Raw genomic sequence first — 20,456 nt, 5'->3', positions numbered from 1 at the left:
CTTAATGCTGTCATTTTTACTATTCGAATGGTATCTGAAGTGAGTGATCGTTTGACACGAAAATTAGTCTACTTTGCTTATTTTCATTCGCTTATGTCGTATGGTATTATATTTTGGTGTGACCCCTCCCATTCTAAAAGGATATTTTTAGCTCAGAAATGGGAGGTTTGGGCAATAAGTGGTGTAAGTTCACGAACCTCTTGTCGACCCCTGTTCATGAGTCTGGGTATTTTTAAAATGGCCTCTCAATATATATATATATATTCCTTACTATCGTTTCTTGTTAACAAGATTAGCTTTTTCCCAGGAATAAGCAGCTTTCACTTAGTTAATACTAGGCAGAAATCAAACCTGCATTTCAATCGGACTTCCTTAACTCTTGTGCAGAAAGGTGTGCAGTATGCTGCTGCATCCATTGCCAATAAGCTACCCCTCAAATTCAAAAATCTTAGCATTAATCCACGCGTTTTCAAATCGAAACTTAAGTGTTTCCTCATGGGTCACTCATTCTATTCTGTCGAGGAGTTCCTTGAAATATTAAGCTGATTCTTGTTGTTTTGTTGATTGCGTTTACTTAAACTTATGGATAGACTTTTTTCAGGTTCATAAACATTTTATTTTTGTCTGTTATTACTTTTATGTTGTAATTTCATTTACTAACATGTTCCATGACCTTGGAGATTTGCTCCTCAATTTGGTCGTACAGAACTTGATGTGTAAATAAATAAATAGAAATCTTCAAGCTGCTTTTAATCGAGAGCTGTTACAGTTGCTAATGTTAGCGTCTACTTTCTCTGTTGTAATAAAGTTATGTTGTTATTGGCTAAGTGACATCTTTCTCCACTTGTGCATGCATCCCACAGTGGGATACTACAGCAGTGACGAGGGTAAACTTTTCATGACTCTATTGTCTCCGGAACATTATTCCCAGTGTCTTGTGCTCAGCTAGGTAGCCTTCTTCTATGCATTCATCTCTCTCCACATGTTGTTTTGATGGTTCTACTTCATGTTCAGTCAACGTTGTTACTGTTTCCTCTGGCTTGCTTTTGACTGTGCCCATTTTTCTCTCTCACGTTCTGTAATTTTATGTCGCATGCCTACTTGTTTTACCTTGTCTCTGTCTCGTGTTAGTGCAGCTTCAATTCTTGGTTCTAGTGTTTTTCTGCTAGCGCCGTTTCATTGAATCTGTCCCCTTCTCTCACTTCCTGTCAGAGTCTCTCACGCCAGAAATTTCTCTTCTGTAGCTTTTCCAGTTGTGGGGTCAACAGTTGCTTCATTTGACTCGGGGTACCACATACTTGACACAACACTGATCGCTGGCGACGCCACCTCATACTGCGGATAGGGCATCAGAGCTTCTGCATCATGCACAGCACTTCCTGCACACCTCAGAGCTTCTTCGACGTCTCCTCCCCTCCTCCCCAATCAGCACAAGACTCCACATCAACGTTACAGCTTCCTACCGACTTAGACAAAGCCTTATGATCATGGCCCATCTTCCTGGCTGCACTGAACCACCTTCTTCACGTGTCATCCTGATGTTTCTCTCCAGTCCCCCTGGCTTCTGGCTCTCTGTCTCTTGCGCACTCGCTCCCAGTGCTGCTGCCTCTCTCATTCAAGACTCCCTGTTCCAGTGCCCCTGCTCGAGTGCCTCGGCTTGCGACACCTCCTATTTCAGCGCCAAGGGCGCCGCCTATTCCCTCACTGCCGACACCCTTGCCATTGTACTCAGTACCTCTTCGAGTTCTAGCGCCATCAGAGCTCTCAATGCTGGCCCTGCTGTCATTACTGACTCCATCACCGCACCATCAGCCACTTGATGGCTGACTCATGGACTCTCGCCTCTTGCTACATCTCCAATCATTCTGCCTATCACCGATGCTTCAAACCCGCCTCCAGTGTCCTCCTTCCACTCCCTGGCCTCCTGCCATCTCGGTGTGGGTCTCCCACTCTCACCCTCTTCTCCGACAGGCAGCTCCAACTCCATGACGCCATTTCCGCCTTCTGCAGCGCCCTGCCTGGCGCCACCTCCGCCTGGTAGCCACCCTCCGAAGTCTATCATCGTGGTCGTCTTATATAGCCTCATAGACTTCTCTGCAGCTGCTTTTTCTGGTCTTGAAAGTTTTACCACAAGGCTCAGCTGTACCTGGTCTCTCCACCTTCGGAAACCTAGTTCTCCTTTCTCGACAATCGCCCTGCATGTGTCTCAACCTTCATGGTGTACTCCTTGTGTCGTCGACTCCCCCCCCCCCCTTCCCACTGCCCCCTATCTTCCTGGCAGCTGCCCTCCGTTTTCGCGCCTGACGCTGTTTACTCCGTCTGCTGGAAGCCCACAGCCATTGCCTGATTTCCTTCTGTGGGTGTCTCAATGCCCAGGGCTCCTCCTACCGCTGGGCACAAGACTGATGATCCCCAGGGGCGTTTCGGTTGCATTGTCGTGTCTGGACCCAGTTACCAATGTGTCCTGTCCAGAGGTTTCTGCCTGGCTGGCCCCATCAGCACTTTTGTGAAGCAACAGCCGCCGTTGTTTCAAGCATCTGTCTCCTAGCAGCCACTGGGGCCCTCCTGGCCAGCACTACACAGCACACCTTTTAGCCTCCACAAGAGGCGCCTGCTGTGCCCTGTTCCAGCGCCATCGCCACTATCGCTGCTGCTGGCCCCAGAGCCTTCCTACTTTCCATCACCACCAGCAACCATCACACTCCCCGCACACACACCACAGGCCCACATTCTGCTGCTCCACACCCTGCTGTCCTGTGTGCCTCTGGCCTGCACAAAGCCAGCCCACATATCTCCGATCTCCATGCCTCCAGCCTGTATGCCTCCAGTCTGAATGCCTCTGGCCCACCTTCCTCCAACCCATGTACTGCTGGTCCACACATGGCTGGCCAGTACACTGCTGACCTGTACACCATTGGCCCGCACACAGTCAGCCCACATAACACCAGTCTGCAAACTGCTCGCCCACATGCTGCCTGCCAAAATGCTTCTGGCCTGCATGCCATCTGCCCATATGCTGACAACCCACTCACCATCCTCCACCATCACTCCCTTCCTGGTGTTTCCTGTACTATCAGGGTCAGTCTCCTGCATACCGACACTTTCTCGGTCCAAAGGTGGCACATCTGCTTCTAGAGGATGGCACTGCCATCCTCTCTATGAAGAGGAGGAGTGTGGTGAAAAGTGATTCCGCATCCTTGGCTGTTGTCCCCGCCACAGGTACTGTATATATAGCATCCCCTGCCACCTCTGCTGTCCTCTCCTTGTCTCCCCCAGACCTGTAGCCCTTTGTTCCGGCATTCTTCCTGTCTGTTGCTGGTGTTCAGCCCCTGCCCTCAGGGCCTACTTCCTTCATGGGCTGCTTCTCTTTGTACTGTGACTCTTGCATGTCTCCTGCATTGGGTCTCTTCTCCAACAGGCGCCTTTGCGACCTACCATGTTCTTTCATCTGGATCTCACTCTATGACGTTTTACCCTGATCATGGGTTGCGGATATATCTGTTCTTCTGTTCAGGGCACCCCATCCAGGTCTTTGGTTGGTCTTTGCTTGCACTCCTGTTCTCCACTAACGAAAGTTTCTCCGCAAGCCTGGCTCGCCTGTCACGCCACCTTCAGCAGCTCAGTAGCTGTCCTGAATGACGGCCCTTGCTTAGTTCCTGCCTTTCTTCTCAGTTCTGCTTTTCCCAGATGGTTCTGCCATTCCCTCCGTGGAGAGGAGTCGTGTGTGGAAGAGGGGTGCCGTATCTTTAGCTGTCATCTCCGCTACAGCCACTGCCTCATAGCGAGCTGGTTCCGCCAGCTCCTCCGTGGGAGGAGGTCTGCCTCGTCCTCGACTGTCGTATGCAGTAAATCTGCTGTCCACGCAGCGAGATGGTTCCGCCATCTTCTCTGAAGGGAAAACAAATGTTGCTTCTGGCTGGTGCTGTGTAATCCAGCCATACGCTACAGTACAAAGTGCTGTGATGTGCCGCCCTCTCAAGACGCAGCTCATCTAACCTGCACCAGCTGCTGCATTACTGGGGACGCCACAAGAACCTGACACAGCCGGCACTACATTGCGTCCACGGGACACGTGACATTAGAAAACTTCCCGATTTTCCTCCGCCTGGTGGCCTTTCAGTGACGATCCAGAATTTTGGTTTGGAAGGGGCTTGACTTTGGAAGGGGCCTGACCGCTGCTGAGGGTAGGCATTATCAAAGCAAACACTAAAACATGAAAAAAAAACACAAAACTTTATTTTGCTCATTTAACGCATAGCGAGTCTCATCGGACAACTTTTAGAAAATTCTTTAATGACAGCTAATTAGAATGATTCTACAACATAGAATCCCTGCAACAATGGTGACAAGTCCAAACATAACAATCGCCACTAGTAAAGACGACAATCCATTTCAACAATTTCTACGAAGCCTTCCACACTAAATAACACCAAGTATAACCCTTGAGGAAGCACGGCATTTAGCACTGTACTACATTCGAGCAAATTTTGCCAGATATATCTCGGTGAATATACAGGGCAGCCAAGCCGTTCAACCTGTCTTCCAACATTCTCACACAAAGGTACGGTTTCACTACTTTAAGAGAAGAGAAACTGCACTCCACGCTACGAGTGGATACTGGTAATGTAGCGATAATTTGTAAAATACTTTTTATCTTTGGGAAAAACTCATTTGCTTCTTAATGCCCCTCTGCTGCTATTTGGGCGATATGTTCCCTGTCTCTCCAGGACTCCTTCTAGAATTATTTCTCGCGGCTGTACACACGTGCAGCTGACACTACCGACTTCAGATTTTCTGTTCTTACTGTGGTGTTTGGTATAAGGGTGAACATGTCGAGAACTGAAAAGTGCTCTGCTCTCGAGCAACGACTCCTGAACTGTCCCAATACAAAATCGATGACAGGAAAGAACGATTTGATCGCTTAATGCAGCACCAGACAAGTCAGTTGCAGATAAAAAGCGTATTAACTCTTCGTGTGTTGCGAGCTTCTGCATACGCAGATACCTGATTCATACAATAAGTTTTTCTGTACGACTAGTGTCGCTAGTTTCGTCGCTAGGGACAGCATAATGTTTTGCTTGTTTTATTTTTTTCTGGTGCCTTTTTGAAAGAATGACAACTATCAAGCGGCTGATTCTGAGATGTTTTGCTCAGTTATGTAGCAGTTTTTGACACTGTCTCCAAACGATTTTGGAGAGATGAAACATTTGAGTCGATGCGAAATTTTAAAAGTTCTCGAAATTTTCCTTGGTCGATTTCTTCACTTTTGTACCATAATCTCGGTATCCTCTTTAAGGAACATTTTCACGACCACATAATATGGTCGCCTTTACTATAGAAATCAGCCACTGTCTATGTGATTTAATTATTTTCAGTTTCTCAGTTACAATTAAAACATTGACAGCCTTTTCATGGTTTTCATAACAGCTTTTGAATTAGATACTTTTTAACACCGCCGTCTTGTGATAATCGGTAGCAGGATGATTTCTGAAGATTTCCGACGCTTTTTTTTTAATTTTTACAAAGTGGGCGAGTGACTAAAGATCCTAAAGGTGCAGAATGCTTGCCTCCACCATCTACACCAGAAAACAGCATACACCTCTCAGTTGTTGGCTATAAACTACCCAAGAATATTCGTTTAGCTAATCAAATCGAATGCCGGCCGCGGTGGCTGAGCGGTTCTAGGCGCTTCAGTCCGGAACCGCGTGACTGCTACGGTCGCAGGTTCGAATCCTGCCTCGGGTATGGATGTGGGTGATCTCCTTAGGTTAGTTAGGTTTAAGTAGTTCTAAGTTCTAGGGGACTGATGACCTCAGAAGTTAAGTCCCATAGTGCTCAGTGCCATTTGAACCTCTGTGTGCTCTGGATGTTCATAATTGCTTGGTGATTCTGAAGACATCGTCAGATGTTCAAACTTTTCCTTGTCACTGAGTACTTTTCCTATTACACTGGAGTGCCAAAGATACTGGTGTAGGCATGCGAATTCAAATGCAGATATATGTAAACAGGCATAATACGGCGCTGCGGTCGGCAACGCCTATGTAAGCCAAGTGTCTGGCGCAGTTGTTAGATTGGTTACTGCTGCTACAATGGCACGTTATCAACATTTAAGTGAGTTTGAACGTGGCGTTATAGTCAGCGCACGAGCGATCGGACACAGCATCTCTGAGGTAGCAATGAAGTGAGGATTTTCGACTATTTCACGAATGTACCATGAATATCAGGAATCCGGTAAAACGTCAAAATCCGACATCGCTGCTACCAGAAAAAGATCCTGCAAGAACGGGACTAACGACGACTGAAGAGAATCGTTCAACGTGACAGAAGTGCAACGCTACCGCAAATTTCTGCAGATTTCAATGCTGGGCCATCAACAAGTGTCAGCGTGTGAACCATTCAACGAAACATCACCAATATGCGTTTTCGGAGGCGGAGGCCCACTCGTTAGCCCTTGATGACTGCACGACTCAAAGCTATACACCTCGCCAGGACCCGTCAATACCGACACTGGACTGTTGATGATTGGAAACATGTTGCCTGGTCAGACGAGTCTCGTTTCAAATTGTATCGGGCGTATGGATGTGTACGAGTAAGTAGACAACCTCATGAATCCACGGACCCTGCAAGTCAGCAGGCTCTGTCATGGTGTTGGAATGACATGTGACCCCTGATACGTCTAGATACGGGTCTGATAGGTGACATCTAGTAAGCATCCTGTCAGATTACCTGCATCCATTCATGTCCATTGTGCATTCTGACGGACTTCGACAATTCCAGCAGCACAATGCGCCACCCCAAACGTCCAGAATTGCTACAGAGTGACTGCAGGAACGCTCTTCTGAGTTTAAACACTTCCGCTGGCCGCCAAACTCCCCAGAAATGATGCCTTGCAACATGCTGTTCAGAAGAGATCTCCACCCCCTCGTACTCTTACGGATTTATGTACAGCCCTGCATGATTAACATGACTAATGGTGTCAGTTCCCTCCAACACTACTTCAAACATTAGTCGAGTCCATTCCACGTCGTGTTGCGGCACTTATGCGTGCTGGCGGAGGACCTATACGATATTAGGCAGGTGTACCAGTTTGTTTGGCTCTTCGGTGTACATAACAGATATGAAACGATTTTCAACAGTGGCTGTATTAGCCACTCCCGCTGGCGCTGATTCCACCTCTGTAACAAAAGCAAAGAAAAACTTTCGGTCATTAAAATGCAGTTATGTATTTAGGATTCTTACAGAATTTTTGACGGACTTTCCTAATCTCTGGTGTCCTGAGCTCTCACTCGTCACAGATTTTGTCCACTGTTACAAAATAACTGTGTCCATGTCGGAGGCTACACTGCAAATGAACAGTGAGACAGTACATGATCAAAAGATTACTTCTGCGAGATGCTTCTGTGTTGGCAACAAGCTCACCCCACATGAGAGGACTTCAGCGGTAGGCGCAAAAACACCGTTAAAGGAACTCCTTACCTTACCCTGGTGGAAGAGCAGAAGGTGCACATCTTCACGGACAACAGGGCTCAACCCGCTCGCATTTGAGACAGTGCCGCCGCACTTGCTGTGGTTCAAGCAACGAGTTAAAATTTCATAGAGTGGCTGAGATACTAGTTACAGCGCTCCTAGCGGCAAAATTTTTTTAAATTCTTCTTTCGACGATGTAGCCGGCGATCTCGTTGTGAAGTCGATGGAACAGGAACACTGGGTACGGACACCGGGTAGGCGACGTACAGCGTTTGGTGGACGCGGCACGGAGGACAGGCGATGGCTTATGGTACAGGATAGAAGCTGGTAACGTGCCGTAGAAACAGGAAGATGATCTCAGGAACAGATGGTCAGGGACGTGAACATGAAACAGGTTTAAAGTGGAATAAGAAAAAGTTCTGACTGAATAAATCCCTGGAAGAGAGTGGATTAAGGCAACGAAGTCCATATTTCATCGTTGAACTCAAAATCGGAGGGGATTCTTATATTCTTCCATCTGTACTAGACTGGAACTTCCATCAGTCCTGACAATCGCGAATTTTTTTTGTAGTCCTCAATACCAAAGTTGTTTTGCGTTACAACTGCTGATTGTCTAAAACATTGCCAAATAGACTGTGGGCATTTAAATTTTGTTGTAGCTCATATCGAATGTATTCATCTCAAAAAAATTTTTAATCAGATCTTCGTTTGTTACAGTGCAGGTGGAAGTAGAGCATTGAATCTGTCCGAGGTTTGCTTTCAATTGCGAAATTATGGATAAAATTTAAGTTTACACCTGATGAAAAATTTTAAACATAGGTATATGACACTGACTCCACAAAAGGAATAATTTGAAAATTTTCATTATTCTTATAATTAATTGATTTATAGATCCACTTGCAAATAAATATCATTAATGATGACGTATGTTCATTTAACAAATCATCCAATCGCAGAATCTTCTTCATCCTCTCATGAACATTTATGGAAATATATTTCAACAATTATGTCCATAATATGAAACACACAAACTGCTATTCTTAAAATGTTAGTTAAAATTCTTAAATTAATTCTCCTGGTAAAGAAGGCATAATGAAAAATCTAAAAATTATAATAATTTTCTCTCGCGCAACCAGAGAGTTTCTTCAATTGTTTGCACTAATGACATTATCGACTGTCGCTTCATTTCACAGTGCATTTGTTTTCTTGCGCGAACAGTGCACATCATACACACAGCGTATTTACCTACATATCCCACACTGTTCAAGTTTCACACGCAATTCTCACATAAGTGCCATGTCTTGAGGAAATGTAGATGCCCTTTCATTGTATATCACTGTGGCTTCTGCTCATAGTCCACACTTACAAATACTAGTAATTAACAAATTGTTCTACCTATCTTAAAAATTTTGTGCTAAACTATCACAGGAGTAATCTCACTGTCTCTTAACCTATCACAGGAGTAATCTCACTGTCTTTAACATATCACAGGAGTAATCTCACTGTCTCTTAACCTATCACAGGAGTAATCTCACTGTCTCTTAACCAAGCACAGGAGTAGTCTCACTGTCTCTTAACCTCTAGACAACATAAACTTCTTGATATTTATATACACATCTGACTCATAGTCAAATTCCACACTAAATTCTTCTCCATATTTGGTATCACAGATCTACGATACTTTACTAAATTTCTTAATATCATTATGCGGGAATAATCCCTTTATTCTTTTCGATTCGGGATATGCCAACAAGTATGATCCAGGATTTGGTATATTTACAATAACATATGGTCCGGTATAAATAAGATTCCATTTCTTTATGTTCTTCATCAGTTTCGAGGAATGGATGTGTCGCCTCAATAAAACCTTTTCTCCAAGATGAAACGTCTGAATCCGGTGAATCCGTTTATCATACGTCAATTTCCGTTGTTTTGCCTTTTTAGTTAAATTGACAAGTGCGAGTCGAATCTTTTCCTCCCATTCCGCCATGTTCTCCTCAGTCAAAACATTAGGAAAGCGTTACTGTTGTTTGTGTTGGAAGTGTGTCAGCTGTTGTGATATTACTGCAATATTTAACTTTTCTAGTTGACTTTTTTGTTACAAAATATAAAGTCAACATGCCTGCAGTGTGTTCAGCGTTCAACTGCACAAATCGCAGCGATAAAACAACAAATATTTCATATTATAAGTAAGTATATTAGTACCGAAATACGACACACGTTTTTAATGTTTATTAAAGAGTCATTTGCATTGGAACTGTAATTATGCTTAAGACAAATGCAGGAAGTAATTTATTTATCGTTGATTACAGATTTCCTTTAAAAAATAAGGAAATTACAAAAATATGGGTTATAAATACGAAGCGAGAAAACTGGTTTCCTACTACAGCCAGTTACTTCTGTTCAGCTCATTTTGAAGAGAAATATATGTACCACACAAATGTCCAGAGGCGCCTTTTGTCAAAAGCAGTACCTACTATCTTTAACTTTCCACCACATTTACAAAAGCAAGATAAAGTATTACGACCACAACCCAGAAAGCGATCTTTCAACAATTTGCAAGATAGTGCTGTTACAGTGACATCTTTAGCACAAAGTAAGTCAATAATTTAATTTTACTCGGTGTTCTTATTACTTTGAATTACATACTTTCTATTATTATCTTATGGTGTAACCCTGTTATAAACTTATGATGTAACTGCATTCTTTCAGTGCCTGTCGGACCCACATCTGTTTCTGCTGACCACAATTACTGTCTACCAAGCCCTAAGAAGTTGAAAACACAATATAACAGAGTACAAGCAGAGAATGTGCGACTAAAGAAGCGGATAAAGCAAATGAAGCAACTTAGTGTATGACACAAAAGAAGAATAGTGCAGTTACAGACTTTAGTTGCTGGTTTGATAAGAAGGCTATGTAGTTCATTTTCTGATATGTTAAACAGTGAACATGTAGTTGGTTTGTTGAAGGAGCTATTGGAACTTAAGTGCAGTGCTAAAGTATGCCATTATTCTCAGCAAATAAGGAAATTTGCCCTGACCCTACACTTTTATACTGCCAAGGCATACAGCTACTTACGAAAATTTGTGAAATTACCCCACCCAAGAACGCTTCGCCGTTGGGCAATGTCAGTGGGTGGCCATCCAGGTTTTACTGAGGAGGGTTTCACTAAAATTGCCTCTGAAGTTGAGAATAGCACAACCCAAATTTTTGCAACATTGATGTTTGATGAGGTGGTTATTAAGAAGGACCTTGTTTGGGATGGAGAAAAAATAAGAGGCTATGTTGATTTTGGGGAGGGTGGCATAGAAAGTGATGTTAGCGAGGCAGTAAAAGAGGCTCTTGTGTTCATGGTCACAGCGCTAAACAGAAATTGGAAAATTCCTGTGGGTTATTGTTTAGTTCACTCCCTATTTTCTACTGTAAAGCTAAATTTGGAACAACACTGGTGTTACTATAGTAGCTGTGGTTTGCGATGGTACTGCCACAAATAGATCTTTAATGGCAAATTTAGGGATCAGATGTGATGAACAGGGAGCACAGTGTTGGTTTCCCCACCCTTCAAATAATGATATGAGGGTATTTTGCATGTTTGACACAGCTCACATGCTAAAGCTGGCATGTAGTTTACTTGCAGAAAAGAATTTTTTGTTAGATGGTACCATTTCAGGCAGTGATAACATAATTAAATGGGAATATTTTAAAATGTTAGTGGACTTGCATGAAAGGGAAGGTTTGCATGCTGCAAACAAACTTAGGAGGCAGCACATTCTGTACCATACTAAAAAAATGAAAGTGGCTTTGGCAGCACAAACCCTTAGCAATTCTGTTGCAAATGCCATGTTGTTCTGCAAAGATTTAGGCATTAAAGAATTTTATGGGTGTGAGGCAACAGTTAAATATATCAAAATGTTAGATAGTGCCTTTGATTTATTAAATTCTTGTCACACAATGGGCAAGGGCACTAAGGCACCAATTTTCAGAGGGAACAGAGACACAGTCTGTAAAAGGATCAATGAATACATTAAGTATTTCAAGTCTTTAAAGCTTTCTGATGGAAGTCCTGTTATTCTATCTAACAGAAAAATGCCGTTGTATGGACTTATGCTGAATTTAATGAGCATAAGGCAAATTGCAGAATTGTATGTTTGGAAAGAAAATGCAGAGCTCAATTATATTTTGACCCGTAGAACAAGTCAAGATAACTTGGAATTATTTTTCTCCATCTTTCGTAGTAGAGGAGAAACAGAAATAACCCAAATGTTGCACAGTTTAGATCAGCATACAGGAAATGCTTAATTGCACAGATAGTGAAGGTTCTCAAAATGGCAATTGCCAAGAATCAAATACTAGTATGCTACCTCCTGCTACCGTTCCATCACTTCCTTTTGCTAAGGTAAGCCCTGCAGCTGTAGACCATGATTATGTGCCACATTATGCCTCACTGAGTATGTACTCAGAATATGTCATTGAGTACATAGCTGGATGTATAGTGAGACAGGTGACAAACAAAATTAACTGTACTGACTGCTTAGAAGTTATTTTTGGTTGTATTGAGGCTAAAAGAACTGGATTGATTGCAGTGAAAGATGTGAAAACCAGTTTAATCAATCCAGCTAATGATGTTGTTAAACTTTTTAATGTTGCTGAGGTTTTCATAAATAATGAAGACATAATTCTGAAATATCAGAAAAACGTTTTGTTGAGGTTCCAGACAGTGTTGCAATTGGTGAGAAGCTCCTTATTTATAAACAATGAACATCTTTTTACAGAAACTGAATTTGGTGAAGAAACCCATTATGTTAAACTGATAAAACTGCTGCTCAAACATTATTTTGTATGTCGAATAAATCACTTATGCAAATCAAAATCATCTGAGCAGAGAGGTAAAGTTGTGAGACAACTATACACGAAGCTTATTTTATTTAAAGGTCAGTGAAAAGACTGAAAAAAATACGAATGTCAGTTAAAACATTGTAAAAATTAAATGTAGATAAATTATTTTACTTTTCTTGTAGATTATTATTATTATTGAATTACTATGCTTGTGTTAACTACTTGTAACACATATTTCAAGTAATATTCTCGTTCACAGTGTACTGGTTTTTGAGGCTTTGACTGTTTACTTTGAAATAGCGACAAAAATATCGCATTTCTGCGCCCCTCTACTGTTTCTAATAGTTAACCACAGCATGTTTAGAAGTTTCACCGTAATATTCTGGTGGTACCTGCTCTAATTGCACTAATTTATGGGCAACAAGTAACGTTATAGTGGATGGACAGACTTATTTGAGTTGTCTTGTAGTGTTATCTACATCGAAAAGTTTAACCATATTTCGACGAAAACATCCCTTTTTGCTGTCAGTGTACACTGAAATCACTGCTGTCTATTGCTTGTTTTAGAAAAAATAAAGCTAGTATGGGCTATTTCAAGTAAGTCAAACGCAGTTACAAGGGGGCGGGACACAGCAGACGAATGCCTTGACTAAAGAAAACATGGCGGACAGAACTTCAATTTGCTTCAAACATGGCGGACCTATAGCCACTCTATGAAATTTTAACTCGTTGGGTTCAAGGGCACCTACGCCAATGCAGGGTTGACGTCGCGCCCAGTATGACCTTGGACACAACATAATGCCAGTTCGGACCGCCATATTCCAACTACATGAGGACCACTGGTCGTTTACAAGGCCAGTTGGTTGGCTCTGATAAGAATTCTCCTGCAAAGAAAGAGTTTGAAGGATTGTTGGCTGTGGGGGTAATCAGACATTCTGACAGCCCTTGGTCGTCTCCCCTGCACCTAGTTCAAAAGAGAGAGGCTTCATGTTGTCTATGTTGGGACTATCATCCCGTAAATGTTCACACCACCATGGATCGCTATTGTGTTCCCCACTCACATTATTTTATGGCCGCTGTGACAGGTTCCCAAATTGACTTCTTAAAGGCCTGCCATCAAATTCCAGCACCACCAGAGAATGTACAAAGACAGCAGTAATTATGCCTTTTTGCCTTTTGAACTTGTATGGTCGCCATTCTGCCATAAGAATGCAGCACAAACATGGCAACGTTCCATCTGCGAGGTCTTCTGTGGCCTGAATCTCTGTTTGATGCACCTTGACAACATGTTGAGTTTTTCTGCATCTGCTCCCGAACACGAAATTCATCTACAACTGTTTTTAAAAGACTTTCCGAATATACATTGAAGATAAACAATGCAAGTGTGTGCTTCACAAACAGGCAGTGGACTGTTGGGACAATGAGTGCATCCTGAAAGTATTAGGCCCTTGCAATCTAAATTGGACTTGCTTCAGTCGATTCCCTTTCCCAAAACAAATCAGCAATTGCTTGTTTTCTTAAGCAAAGCTAATTTCTGCAGGCGCCACCTGCACGTGCAGGCACTGCTCATAGTTGCACTTAGCAGCATGACAGCTGTCGTGTAGACACCTGAAATGTTGTATGCTTTTTACAGAGTCAAGTTCTTCTTGAGATAGGCAGAACTTCTTGCTGACCCTCTGCTTGTGCTGCTGTTAGCTGCGCTAGCCAGACTGATGTAAGATCCATGCTGGAATAGAAGGTCAAAGATTCGTGTCAGCCCCCAGATTTTTTTTCACGTAGGTTGCCTGATGCACAGACTAAATGGAGTACCTACGAACCATGATCTTTTACTAGCAATTAGACATTTCCGACCACAAAGTGAGCCACGCCACTTCATTGTCCTTACAGATCGTGCACCTGTTTCTTTGACGTTAAACAACCCTCGCAGTTCCTTCTCTTCTCTGCAGTTCCGCCATTCGAAATTCATCGTGCAATCCATTACTGATTTCCGTTACCTGCGAGGAGCCGACAACGTGGTTGCTCACTGTTTCACAAGAATCAATGTGATCTCTGCAAGAGTTGACCTAACGCAGCTATCTACGGCACAGGAATCATACAAAGACTTACACAAGTTCCTTACGAAACAAAAGACAGGAATGCAGCTCAAGCAATTACCTATGGGCAACTTCCTCGTCTGGTGTGATGTTTCCCAAAGCCGACCCTGATCTTCCGTACGTTTCCATGGTAGGAAACAGGTATTTGACGCAATTCCTGACCTCATATTCTGAAGCAAACACGAATATTTGGTTGGTAAAAATGGAAATGCCGTGTGGCTAGGGCCTCCCGTCGGGTAGACCGTTCAACTGGTGCAAGTCTTTCGAGCTGACGCCACTTCGGTGACTTGCGTGTCGATAGGGATGAACTGACGATGATAAGGACAACACAACACCCAGTACCTGAGCGGAGAAAATCTCCGATCCAGCCGGGAATCGAACCCGGGCCGTTGGGTATGACATTCCGTTGCTCTGACCACTCAGCTACCAGGGGCGGACATTTGGTTGGTAACGGACGTATATATTTGGCCGGAGGTACGACATGACTGTCGCTTCTGGATTAAAACCTGCTAACCCTATCATAGTTAAACGCCACGTCCACGAGCCTCTTGGTTCATTTCGAGCTTACGAGAACCGACATGGCGCTTTCCTCATATCCACAAAAACCTCAGGACTACTACCCCCCAGTGCACGAATTCAAACAAATTCTTACGACTAAAGACAGGTCTACCCGTTGGGTCGAATCCACGCTTATTATTGACATTTCTGCAGAGACGGTTGCATGAGTCTTTTTGACTACATGGATCTCAAGGTCTGGATGCCCGATATGTGAACACGACAGATCAAGATCGACAATGTGATTCTTCTTTGTTCAATGAACTAGCTACTTTATGTAGATTCACCCATCATCATTCCAGAAGCTACCATCCAGCAAGCACTGGCTTGATGGAGCACTGGCTCGGGGCACTCAAGTCAGCATCAATGTGTCAAAGTCTTTCTGATTGACCATCTTGTTACTGGTGTTACTCAGGTTTCAGACCGCATTCAGAACCGACCTTGGCACTTCAGCAGTAGAAATGGTGTACAGTGAAACCCTGTGACTTCCATTGGACTTTTTCTCCATTCAACAAGAAAGCCACGCTGAAGATCCTTGCTCATTGGTGCTATAAACGAGGAACTGCATTTCAAATCTCCGACGTTCAGTCTCGTCACACCATGCGAAACCTCCCGTTTTCGTTCATAAAGACCTTGCTTGATGATCCCCTATTAGGCATTGCACAGATGGTATTAAATGCACCCTTACCACAGACTTACTCTGGCCCCTTTCCCAATGCTCTTAACTAACGCCAAACCAATCAGGGTTTCCACTGAATGTGTAAAACTAATATACCTGCTCCCATCAGATGACACTGCCAACAGCAGCCCCTCTATCAGCCGATACCAGCTTCTAGATCTTCCCCTGCTGACTAGACCCCCACCCCACCTGCCCTATCCACAGCCCTGCCATCATTGTCAATGGAATCAGCCACCACAGGTGTTCACATACGGCCGTGCCCTTCTCCTCTCAACGAATGCTCGCACTCAGAGATAATAATGCTGGTCAGCATGAGAACAGGCAGGACAATTGGGCACAAGCTCCCTTTCACCCCAGGAGGGGGAGAGAGGGGGGTGGTTGTGTGGCGATGCAAGCTTTCGAACATGTTGTAAGTAGACTGTATAGGGTTTTTATTGGTAACGCCACATAGCGCTCTGTATGAAAATCACTGGCTGTGCTGTGTACAGTCTGTGGCTGGTTTGCATTGTTGTTGGATATTGTAGTATTGGGCAGCTGGATGTGAACAGCGCGTAGCGTTGCGCAGTTGGAGGTGGTCGCCAGCAGTGGTGGATGTGGGGAGAGAGATGGCGGAGTTTTGAAATTTGTAACACTGGATATCATGAACTGCTATATACATTATGACTTTTGAACACTATTGAGGTAAATACATTGTTTGTTCTCTATCAAAATCTTTCATTTGCTAACTATGCCTATCAGTAGTTAGTGCCTTCCGTAGTTTGAATCTTTTATTTAGCTGGCAGTAGTGGCGCTCGCTGTATTGCAGTAGTTCGAGTAATGAAGATTTTTGTGAGGTAAGTGATTTGTGAAAGGTATAGGTTAATGTTAGTCAGGGCCATTCTTTTGTAGGGATTATTGAAAGTCAGTTTGCGTTGCGCTAAAAGTATTGTGTGTCAGTTTAAACTCAGTCATGTATAATTGTTCAAAGGGGACGTTTCATATGTCGACCCTTAGCCGAGGATACCTCACTGGAATCTTCTGATTTTTTCTTGTAGTTTGTGTGATTAGTGTAGATTTTGTTTATTGCTAGCGCGTAATTGTAGGGAGAATCTCCTTTGTAGTTGCAGTCTTTCATTGTTGTACAGTAAAATAGGTGTGGCACGCATGTAAATTTGCACCCAGTATTTCGCAGCTGCGCTTGCAATTAACTAGATATTATTTTCAGTGCTATGTTAATGTGTTTTCTTATTTTTGCTCTTCAAATTGTGCTTTTCTGTGTTATCGTGTGAAATATTGTGACAATAATGGCGTGTGAAAAACGTAACACTAGGCTCCAAAGTAAACAGAGAAATAATAGTGACGACGAGCATAGCTTACTAGTACCACTTTGTAATTAATTAACAGACATTCAAAGTAGTAATTTGGTAACTGTGCATAGGGAAATGGAGCGGGCGTCAAATAATGGTGTAGACAGTGAAACAGGTAGTGAACAGGGAAGCATTATCGATCGATCGGTCGGCAACAGCTCGGCTCAGGAATCGGGAATGACAGAACACAATATTGCAAATACTTTAGACCAGGGCTTAACAACTGGCCGGTTTTGAGCGCGAGTACTCGCGTCTGCTCAGGCACGTGCTCGCGAGCGGGTGCAAGGTCGCTGAGTAAGGAGGGAGGGGAGGGAGGGGAAATGCGCGCGCACGTTTGAATAGGGCCGTAGCGTGCCTATTGAATTCGCGCCGACTGTGTAACGTTTAAAGTACTACGATCAGCTCTAACAGTCACTTCGCTGGTTAAGAATCATATCAAGTCGCCGTTGTTGTAACCCCAACCATGCTTTCGCAGTTCAACCCCCATTGGGAGGAATTAAATCTGTTTACAGAAAAAGATGGTCTTGCAAAATGTTTAGTATGTCACAAAACGCTGAATTCTTTTAGGAAATATAATTTGCAGCGACATTATATGTCTTACCACGCGAAAGACGACGGAAGTGGAAAATGTGAAGGACCAGATCGTGCACAGGAAGTTATTAAACTTAAAAGGAAGCTATCCGAAGAAGATCTGGACGACGAAGAAAAATCAACTGAGGCAGCTCCCAGAGTGAGTTACAAAATTGCTTTGCTTTTAGCAAAATCCCTGCGCCCCTTCACTGATGGCGATTTAATAAAAGAATGTTTGGTGGTTGCAGCAGCACAACAAGTTGAGCAGTTTCGGATTGTGCCATTATCTAACATGACCATTATTCGTCGCATACAGGACATGGCAGACGACGTCCAGAGCCAGCTTGCAAATATCTGTAAAGATTTTATGGCATATTCTCTAGCTCTGGACGAAAGTGTTGATATCACTGGAACAGCGCAGCTTGCTATATTTATTAGAGGTGTTAATAGAGATCTTCAGGTGAGGGAGGAGCTCCTCGATGTAGTAGCCATGAAAAACACTACAATCGGAGGTGATATTTTAAGTGCCGGCCGCGGTGGTCTAGCGGTTCTAGGCGCGCAGTCCGGGACCGCACGACTGCTACGGTCGCAGGTTCGAATCCTGCCTCGGGCATGGATGTGTGTGATGTCTTTAGGTTAGGTAGGTTTAAGTAGTTCTAAGTTCTAGGGTACTGATGACCACAGATGTTAAGTCCCATGGTGCTCAGAGCCATTTGAACCATTTTGATATTTTAAGTAGTGTTGAAGACAGTGTTGAAAATATAGGATTGTCGTGGAATTCTTTAGTTTCAGCGGCTACAGACGGTGCACCAGCGATGACAGGGAAAAAATCAGGTTTCGTTGCGCTGTTGAAGGAGAAAATGCAAAAACTGACCGTGCCGAATGAAATAAGGGGCGTTCACTGTGTGATCCACCAGGAAAACTTATGTGCAAAGAGTATCACTCTAAAAAATGTGATGAGTGTTACTGTTCGTACAACCAATTATGTAAGGAAGCATGAGCTACAACACAGACAATTTAAAAGCTTTCTTGAGGATGTAGAAAGCCAGTATGGTAGCCTGCCTTATTACAGCGAGGTCCGCTGGCTTAGTCGTGGCGAGTTATTAAATCGATTTTTTTGCCTATTAGATGAGATAAATATGTTCATGGAAATAAATAACATGTGTGTTCCTGAATTGAAAGAGCCTTCATGGAAATGTGTTGTTCTCTGCAATGAAATGTAACAAGACACGCCTGAGAAATGCATTGTCTGATCGAAATTTAAACTGCACGCTGCACCTACAATGCACAAGAACAATTACTCCGAACATAGACGCAATTTTAAAGGGCAAAAAGTACAAGATAACAGAGAATCCCACACTTCAGTAACACCTTTTATTGTGTGACAGTTCACAAATTAATACAAATGTAGAGGCATACACTAAGCTAATAAAATTATGTGGCAGGTGTACATTCTCCTTTATTTATTTCAGTTGTCGCAGTAATAATTGGTGAGTGATATCCCTGCAGGTGGCCGCGGATTTACATTGACTGGCGGCAGCTGTTGTGTGCCCCACGTGACTCTCCCCACTCTCCGCTCTGGTCCGGTAGTGGGGGTAGCGTGCTCGCGCTGCTCCGTGCTCGCGCCTTGCTGCTCACAGCTTGCTCCGCGAGCACGTATGTTGTGAAGCACTGCTGTAGACTCAGGTTTTGGGTTCTCACCGTTTTCTCAAATGAGTCAATACACATTTTCCGCTTGTCAAAATGTGAATGTTGCCGGTGCAAATTCACCGCCGAAAAGCATAGAGGAACAGATTCCAGACACAAATACATTATTATTGCAATTAATGCAACAAATGAAACAAAATCAGAGACAAACACAGCAACAGTTAGACACAATGGAACAAAATCTTCAAAAGTTAGACACAATGGAACAAAATCTTAAAAAGTTAGACACAATGGAACAAAATCTTCAAAAGTTAGACACCACGCTTGAACAAACACGTGAAGATTTAACTACTGAGTTACATAACATCGAATCGAAATGTCAAAAAGTCTGTAATGACGTAAAAACACAAATTTGTGAGCATTTCATGAAAACGCATTACAGAATCACGAAGCAGCCATAAAAGAACTGCAATCTATTGTTCATGAAAATCACGACACCTTGCAAGGTAAAATTGACTCAGTTGCATCTACCGATTCGGTTACGCAACTTGCAAAAACTCAGGAAAACTTAAAGGACACAGTAGATACGATTTCAACACAAATGGACACTCTGAAACTTGGTTCAGAAAAACACACAGAGGAAATAATTTCACTATCGGATAAAGTAGCCGAACTTTCAGATCAGTTCACTAACTTATCTACAAAGGTAGATGATGATCTGAATGACACAAGACCTGTAGCCTTCACGGACACTGAAGAGTATGAACAAATTAGAAAATTCAAACAAAATCAAAATCAAATCAATACACAGTACAAAAGAGATATCCGGGAAGTACAAGATCAGTTGGCGCAAGTAATACAAGAATTACATATTTCAGAGGACCCACACGCTCCAACACAGGAAGAGGAACTTAGAAATACGGAAAAGTCACAAAATAATAACACAGGGCATTTCGGAAATTATGAAAGAAATTGGCAAGGTGCACCGAATTTTGAGATGGAACCGCCGACACGACGTAACAATGACCGACATGTGACTCGCCGACATGATGATTTTGACTATAAGCTGTTCATTACTACACGTAAATTCAAAACATTTAAGAATTCTGGCAACGACATTCATCCACAAGCATGGCTCCATCAATTCTCTCATTGTTTTCCTCCCAACTGGTCGTTAGAACACATATTAGAATTTGTGTGTGGCTATTTAGAGAATGAACCAGCTGTAAGAATGCGATCGGTCATTCACGATCGTCACAGTGA

This window comes from Schistocerca piceifrons, chromosome 2 (genome assembly GCF_021461385.2).
Source record: "Schistocerca piceifrons isolate TAMUIC-IGC-003096 chromosome 2, iqSchPice1.1, whole genome shotgun sequence".
NCBI classification, from domain to species: Eukaryota; Metazoa; Arthropoda; class Insecta; order Orthoptera; family Acrididae; genus Schistocerca; species Schistocerca piceifrons.
This window is presented reverse-complemented; position numbering follows the sequence as displayed.